A 9,176-nucleotide genomic window follows, 5' to 3' on the forward strand; every position below is an offset into this window, starting at 1 on the left:
TGTTCCTAACTTCCTGAGTATTTGTATCATTAAAAAGTGCTCTATTAAAAAAAAGAAAAAGTGCTGCATTACATCAAATGCCCTTTCTGCATCTATTGAGATGTTCTTCATTCTTTTCTTTCATTCTGTTAATGTGATGTATCACATTGATTGATTTTCTTACATTGAACCATCCTGCATTCTTGGAGTAAATTCCACTCAGTCATGATATTCTTTATTCACTAAGTCAGGTCCGACTCTTTTGTGACCACTGGACTGTAGCCTGCCAGGCTTCTCGGTCCATGGGATATCCAGGTAAGAATACTAGAGTGGGTTGCCATTTCCTCCTCCAGGAGATCTTCCAAACCCAGGGATGGAACCCACATCTTCTGCATTGGCAGGCAGATCATTTATCACTGAGCCACCAGGGAAGCCCCGGTTGTGGTATACAATCTTTTTAATGTGCTGTCTGGCTTGGCTTGCTACCATTTTGTTCAAGATTTTTTCATATATATTCATAAAAGATAAGAGTAGTTTGCTTTTCTTGAGGTATCTATGTCTGGCTTTGGTATCAAAGCAATGCTGGCTTCACAGAATGTGTTAGGAAGTTTTCTCTTCCTCTTCTGTTTCTTGGAAGAGTTTGGATAGAGTTGGTATTAATTATTCTTTACACAGGGGGCTTCCCAAGTAGCTCACTAGTAAAGAATCCACCTCCATTGCAGGAGACATGTGTTTGATCCCTGGGTCAGGAAGATCCCATGGAGGAGGGCATGGCAACCCAATCCACTATTCTTGCATGAATACTGCAAGAATTGCATACTTCATGCAAATGAATACTGTGTGAATCCACGAACAGAAGATCCTGGCAAGCTACAGTACATCAAGTCGCAGAGTCAGATACAACTGAAGCCACTACACACACACACACACATTATTTACATGGTTAGTATAATTCACTAGTTAAGCCACCTGGTCCAGGACATTTCTTTCTTGGGAGATTTTTGATTATTGATTTAATATATTTTTCTGGTTAGAAGTCTGTTGATATTTTCCATTCCTTCTTAAGTTTTGGTCATTTCCACATATCTAAAAATTCTTCATCTACATTATCTAATTAATGGGCATACACTTATTCATAATATTCTCTTACAATCCTTTTAATTTCTGTAAGGGCTTCACTCGTCTGATTTTAGTTACTTGTAGCTTCTCTTTTTTCTCTTAGTTGAGTTAAAAGTTTTTCAATTTTGTTGGATCTTTTTAAAGAAAAGAATTCTCCTTTGGGTTTTGTCGGTACTCTGTACTGTTTCTCTGTCCTCTATTTAGCTATGCTCCAAACTTTATCATGGGCTGTCCTTTCTTTGCCAGCTTTGGGTTTAGTTTGCTCTGTTTTCTAGTTTCTTAAGATATGAAGTTAGGGTATTGATCTGTAAATATCCCCCTGAGGACTGCTTTCACTGCATCCCATACGTTTTGGTATATTTTAATTTTCATTCGTATCAAAGAATTTTCTAATTTCCCTAGTGACCTCTTCTTTGATGTATTTGTAGTTAGAGCATGTTGCTCAATTTCCATGCATTTGTGAATTTTTCAGTTTTCTTCTGTTACTGATTTCTAGTTTCATTCTCAAGTGGTTGAAGAAAATGTTTTGTATGATTTTGATCTTTTAAAATTCATCGAGTTTTTTTATGGCCTAACATATGGCTTATCGTAGAGAATGTTGCATGTACACTTGAGGAGAATGTGTATCTGCTGATGTTGGGTGGGATGTTCTGTATGTGCTAGGTTTAGTTGATTTATAATATTCTTCAAGTCCTCTGTTTCCTTACTGATCTTCTGCCTAGATATTCAATCCACTGTTGAAAGTGAGATATTGAAGGCCAACTGCAACTGTCATTGTAGAATTATATATTTCTCCCTTTAATTCTATCAGTATTTGCTTCTTATATTTTTGGACTTTGTTTGGTGTGTATGTTTGTAATGACTGCTATTTTCTCAATGAATTGAGCCTTTTATCAATATATAGCATTCTTCTTCATCTCTTGTAATAACTTTTAACTTAAAATATATATTTTCTGGTGCTAGTATAACCACCCCACCTCTCTTGTGCTTACTATTTGCACAGAATATATTTTTCCAATCCTTTCAACCTATTTGCGTGTTTTCTTCTTAAGTTTCTCTTAAGCAGCATATAGCTGGATCACAGGTTTTTATATGTTCTGCCAATCTCCATCTTTTAATAAAGTGAGCCAATCAATTTACATTTAAAATGATTACTGATAATAAAGGACTTACTTCTACCATTGTGCTATTTCTTTCCTTTGTATCTTAAGTCTTTTTTCTCCTTTATTTCCTTGAATACACTCTACTTTTGTGTATGACTGATTTTTCTAGTGTACAATTTTGGTCCTTCCTTCATTTTCTTTTCCATACTTTTTTTTTAGTTATTATCAGTGGTTACCCTGGGGGTTACAACAGACATCCTAAATTTATAAAAATCTAGGTTGAATTGATTCCAGGCCCCCAACCCCAATATGACCTCCAGCTTCTGTCTTTAAGACTGAAAGCAGCAAATTTATGGCTGTTTTAAAACAGTCACCTTCCTTATTTTGACCATTGGGGTTCAGCAGGATGAAGGTTCAATCAAGAAGCTACTGTCTTTATTTTTAAATGCAGTGTTAGGTACAGTTTTTTTATACTTTGATTTTATTATACTTGAAACTAAAATGCAGAACTATCCAATTCAGTATTGCATGTATTGCATGTCAAGAGCATGACATCTGGAGTCTAAATCCCAGTTCAATGATCAGCCACATGTAGCTACACATAAAGCTTCAATGATCAGCTACATTTGGATACATTTGGATACCTTTGGATACATTCTTAGCCTAAAGGCATCTCAGTTTCATCATCTATAAAAGGAACTAATGGTAGTTCCTACTTCTTACAGTTGTCACAGGAATTCAATGAGATACATGTAAAGTTCTTAAAATAGCACCAGCACCTAACAGAATAAATCTTCAACCTGAATAAATGTTAACCATTACTGTGTTTTCAGCTGTCTGCCTCCTGGCATTTCCCTCCCTCCCCCTTCAGCTCTACCCCACAACTTACCAGTCTGCTTTTACTTTCTGCAAGATGTCATGTTCTCTTGCCTCTAGGCCTTCATGTATGCCTCTTTATCGACTTGGCTAATTCTTATTTCTAAAACAGTCAGATGTCTTTTCATATCCATCCATTTGAAGTTTGACGATGCCAAGGACAGGGAGTAATAAGAACCCTTGTATATTGCAAGTGGGAGAATAAATTGGTACAATTTTTTGGAGAGCAATTTGGCAACAGATGGAAAAGTTAAAGGTATCCATAATCTGTATCTCAATAGCTACACTCCTAGGGATATATGTTAAAGAAACTTTCACACCTGTACACAGGAAATATGTATAAGAATGTTCCACACAGCACTGCTTTTTATGGCAAAAATACGGGAAAGAACTTTAGTGTCCTTCAACAGGAGAGTAGATAAGTACCCTGGTGATCATAACATATAATCATATACTGGAATGCTGCTGTTGTTGTTCAGTTGCTAAGTCATTCCCATGGACTGCAGCATGCCAGGCTTTGCTGTCCTTCACTATCTGCTGGAGTTTGCTCAAATTCATGTTCATTGAATCAGTGATGCTAACCATCTCATCCTCTGCCACACTCTTCTCCTTTTGCTTTCAATCTTGCCCAGCATCAAAGCCTTTTCCAATGAGTCAGGTTTTCCCATCAGGTGGCCAAAGTACTGTGTCAGGAGCTGTGTTAGGCATTACTGACAAAATGGAGGCACGGCCCCAACCCCCTCTCCTCATTCCGCAGGCACAGTCCCAGGATGAAGGAGTTAAGTTTTGTGATTCTGACTTGTTCTTTCCTTGCTTTGATTTAGTTGGCTGGAAAGAATGTTAAGGTGCTTATTGTTCTTGAGAGAAGCAGGAGAAAGCACAAAGCCTTCTGCAGTTGTGCCCAGAAAATAATCTATAAAGTAACCATTGACATTTGTTCAAGGATTTTTACAAAGAACGTCCCAGGATGAGCACATAAGGCCACAGCTTGAAGCCATGGGAAGGATTGTTATCTGAGACCTGTTTGTGAGGGAGATGTTTGTGGCAAAGGAAGTTTGCTGAGTTTAGGGTTTAGGAATAATTAAGAATAGTTGGAAGCCTTTTTAGGAGATAGTGAGCTTAGGATACTAGGGGCAAGCAGGATTTAGAAAGATAAAAAATAAACTGAGGAATGTAGAATGCAGCCCAGACATAAGCATGAGTTACAATGTAATCACAAGTAAACATGATTCTGAGAGAATCACTGAAGCAGGAACTCTGTTTGAAGGGCAACAAGGAGATAATACATCTGGGTGAGGGGGAGCTGAAAATGTAAAACCTCTGACCTGATGCTTTTGAAAAAGTATAAAAGAAGACCTGATGCTTGAAATAAACATGTAGTCCCAAACCTCGAGTCAGAGGCTACATCATTCCCCGACGACACCGCTCATCCCTTCAGGCTGATTCCCTGGCTGCTGGAGCTGGAGTCCTGCAGTACTGGAGCTTCAACATCAGCACTGGAATGCTACATCACAATTAAAATAGCTTCATGTAACAACATGGGTAAATCTCAAAAACATATTGCTGACTAAAAGAAACAAGTTTCAAAAGGAGATATACAGTATACTAATAACAAAAAGTTTAAAATCATGCAAATTTGCTACACATTATTTATGGATACATGCATATGTAATAACCCACTCCAGTGTTCTCACCTGGAGAATCCCAGGGACAGGGGAGCCTGGTGGGCTGCCGTCTATGGGGTCCCACAGAGTCGGACATGACTGAAGTGACTTAGCAGCAGCATATGTAATAAAAGTGTAAAAACATGCCATGGAAATAATAAACACCAAATGCAAGGTGATGGGTGCCTTTGAGGAGGAGGGGGAAGGAGAAAAGGGAATAGAGTTGGGTGGGCTTCACAGAAAGTTTCAACTGTATTTCTTCTTTTAAAAAAAGCACTCATGCACGTTTAATTATAAAACGTTAAAATTCCAGAAAGCTGGGTGGTGGGACAAAGAGGTTTGTTCAATCAGTCATAAGTTTAAATAAACCAAAAGCCAGATGAAGAAAATGGAAAGAGTGGTTGAAAAATCTGTGTAATAAAAAGTCTTTGGCACTCTAGGTTCCCAAACAGTCAAGTGATTACCCCTGTTTCCATCTGACCCATCCATTTCCACCCCTTCCTCCATCTCCACCAACAGAGATTCATTTTCTATACACTCTAGCCCTGGGGAAGGCAGTGGGGAGGCACAGGGCTTACAATGGGATTAAGTGGAAGTGGCTTGGAATTTAGAATGCATTCTTAAGACCCTAGGAACACTCATAGCCAAGTTTATAAGTCCCAAGAAACTAGAGGATGCTTCTCTGGAGAAAAGATCTCCCAGTACTGACATTTTTGGGCCCTCTAAGAAATCTGGCACATCAATGCTGTGCTTAGTCGCTCAGTCATGTCCAACTCTTTGCAACCCCATGGACTGTAGCCAACCAGATTCCTCTGTCCATGGGATTTTTCCAGGCAAAGATACTAGAGTGGGTTCCCAAGCCCTCCTCCAGGAGATGTTCCCAACCCAGGGATCGAACCCAGGTCTCCCACATTGCAGGCAGATTCTTTACCATCTGAGCCACCAGGGAAGCCCATGGATATTACGGTAGGTAGCCAATCCCTTCTGCAGCAGGAATCAAACTGGGAATCTACCACATTCCAGGTAGATTCTTCACCAGCTGAGCTACCAGGGAAGCTCAGCATATCATTGGTACACCTCATAATAAGCCCACTCATCCAGTGCTTCTCACAACATAAGTTGCATTTGAGTCACGTAGCAATCTTGTTAAAGTGCAGATTCTAAATCTGTAGTTTATGGTGGGACCAGAGATTCTGTATTTCCAAAAAGCTACCAAAGGAAGCCAACGCTGCTAGTCCCTTTTGAGTAGTAAGGTGCTTGTCAATGCTTCTTGCCCACACACTCAGCCTCCACTCAGCTTTTTGGAATCTCATCCCTAAATATGAACAAGTTGCTAAAGAAATCAGACTTTTGAGGATGGCCATTAACATAAATGAGACAAAACAAAAATAAACAAGCAAAAAGAAAAACAACAACAAAGAAATAGATCAAAGAGACGAAGAAAAACTAAAAGAAACACACTATTGTATGCTTAGAGAGAAGATATTCCTGTCCATAAAACATACAATATCCTCTGAAAGATAGAAGATACTCCTGTCAAATAAAACAAGGATAGGAAATTCCCCAGAGGTTTGGTGACTCCCAGTTTCATTCCCTAGTCAGGGCCAAGGTTCATTCCCTAGTCAGGGAACTACATCCCACATGCTGCAATTAAGACCCAGATCAGTAAAGAAAAGAAGCATAAAATAATATGGGAAGGGGAGTTGGGAAAAAAATGTCTTGGGAATTAAAAATAAAAAAACCTGAAACTTAAAATGGTTGAAGATAATGACAAGGAAATATCTCAGAAAAATAGAACAAAAACAAACAAACAATGGGTACAGAGTTTCAACTTTGCAAAATGAAAAGAGTTTTGAGACTGTTGCATTAAATTCCCAATAAATGACTTAACTGACTGAACTGTACACTTAAAAATGCTTAAGATGAGAAATTTCACATTATGTATATTTACAATTGAAAATAAAAATAAAACACAGCAACCCAAAGCAACAGAAAACAGAAGAAAAAAAAAAAAAATGAAAGTATCAATCCAGAAATCTAACTTTTACATAATAGGCATTCCAGAAAGTGAACAAGGAAAATGGAGAAGAAATTATCAAGGAAATAAAGAAAATTGCCTCCAAAGCTAAAGTACATGAGCTTCCATTTTGAACAAGTGCTCAATTCAAAAAAAATTAAGTCACAGCAAAGGAAATCATTATAAAATTTCCAACCCACAGCCTAAAGAGAAAATCCTAAAGCCTCCAGAGGCAGAGAAGATGTAACGTACAAAGGATCAGGAATATGAATAGGAATCAGGCTTTTCACAATAGCAACCTGGAAGATAGAAGAAAATGAATAATATCCTCAAATTTATGACAGGAAATTATTTTCAAAACTTAAATTCAATAACCAGCCCAACTATAAATTCAACTACAAATCAAGTATTAAGATAAAATAGATTTTAAAATATGCAAAGATTCCAATATATCCCCCTATGCCTTTTCCTTTCAAAGTTACCAGAGGCGGTGCTTCAGCAAAACAAGGAAGTAAACTAAGAAAGAAGACGGCATGGGATCCATGAAATGGGCAAAACCAGCCCAGGAAAATCCCAGAATGACAACTGTACAGCAAGTCTAGAGAGCAGTCAGTTCCGATTGAAACAAGAGGAAGGAGACTCTAGGATGAAGATTCTAGAGAAAAAAACAGAACTTATGCATTTGAGTATACAGAAAATACTGCCAGACTTTTGGACAGAGTCTTAAGAGCACCTTCAGGGGTGGGGGCAGCCAACTGTAGATAATACAAAAAACTAACAAGAGAGGGGGAAAAAGGCAATAATTAACTCTAAGAAAAATGAAGGGCTGTATAAATTATAAGGCACAGTTGTAGTACCCATTGGCTCATTGGTAAACAGTATTTGCATACATAATTTAAATGCTGATTATTGGTTTAACTAAAATTTTTACATAAATAAGGGAGGTGGGGAACAGAAGTGATAGACTCATGTTTTTAACTGTCATGGCAGGAAGTCAACAAATAACCCTTAAAATGAATAAATCAAGAATTAGTAGTATATGGATTTATTTAGATATATGCATCTAATCTGGATGAATACGTAATAGAGTTGAGACTACCGCCCCTAAAGAGTAGGCCAGGGAACAACTTTTTTCATTACAAGCCTTCTAGTATATGTATGTATTTTAAAGCTCTGTACCTGCATTATTTTAGTTCAATAAACCATGTTAAAACATTAGCATATAATTTGGGAGTAGTTTCAAATGGAAATCCATTTTGAAGGGCTGTCTGGGCCTTGATAACAAGGGCTAGTTATTTGTTCATTTTTGCATTCCCCATCCCTCCCTTTACCAAGAGCACGTAGCAGAAAGTAAATCAATACATGTAAAGAGAACTCAACTACATTTGTTCAATTCTCCTTGGGGAAAAAGACAAAACAAGACGCACAGGCATAAGACACAGACGCAGCACAAAAATGAGTTCATTTTCCACATGCTGCTGCTGCTGCGTCGCTCAGTCGTGTCCGACTCTGTGCGACCCCAGAGACGGCAGCCCACCAGGCTCCGCCGTCCCTGGGATTCTCCAGGCAAGAACACTGGAGTGGGTTGCCATTTCCTTCTCCAGTGCATGAAAGTGAAAAGTGAAAGGGAAGTCACTCAGTCGTGTCCGACTCTTAGCGACCCCATGGACTGCAGCCCACCAGACTTCTCCATCCATGGGATTTTCCAGACAAGAGTACTGGAGTGGGGTGCCATTATGTCTCTGGCAGAGGTACTGGAATGAAAGGGTTTCAAAGGCAGAGAAAAACCATGTTCGGAGCACCTAGAGGCAACTCTAGGCACAGAAATGGAGGCATGACAGGAATCTAGGTGGGCTTATTCACTTCGGTGACGTCTCATTCCTTTCCTTCCTTGACCTTGTTAACAATCTGTAGTTAGATAAATAGAGAATTTGTCCGTTTCCTTCACCAGACTATAAGCTCCTCGAGGGCGGGACCTCATGTGTTTCACTGTATTCCCCGCAGAGCAAGAGCCCACTACACATTTGGTGAAATCAATGAGCGACAATGCCGCTGGACAGCCATTGGTGTGGCACGAGGAAGGGTCACTGACAGGCTGAGAGCAAAGAAGCTGGCTGGGAGATGACACGTGCGAGCTTCTTGCAAGGTCTCTGAAATTACAAGACCGGAAGAGTGTAAGTTAACCTTTGGGGAGTACGGGACCGGACCGCCAGGTGGACCTCGGGGAACTACAGCAGGCCGGGAGACGGTAGGGATACTAGTGAAGAGGAGCTGGGACTACCGGTATCGCGCGTGCGCAAGCGCGGCACCACCACCCACTACATCTCCACCCCGCCCCCTGCCCGGCGCGATTGCGTGCGCGTGCACGAGGGGTCGGAGCGGAAATGGCGCCGCGGGGCCGCGCGTCCGGGCGGCGAG

This window comes from Bos taurus, chromosome 2 (assembly GCF_002263795.3).
Source record: "Bos taurus isolate L1 Dominette 01449 registration number 42190680 breed Hereford chromosome 2, ARS-UCD2.0, whole genome shotgun sequence".
In the NCBI taxonomy this organism is placed as follows: Eukaryota; Metazoa; Chordata; class Mammalia; order Artiodactyla; family Bovidae; genus Bos; species Bos taurus.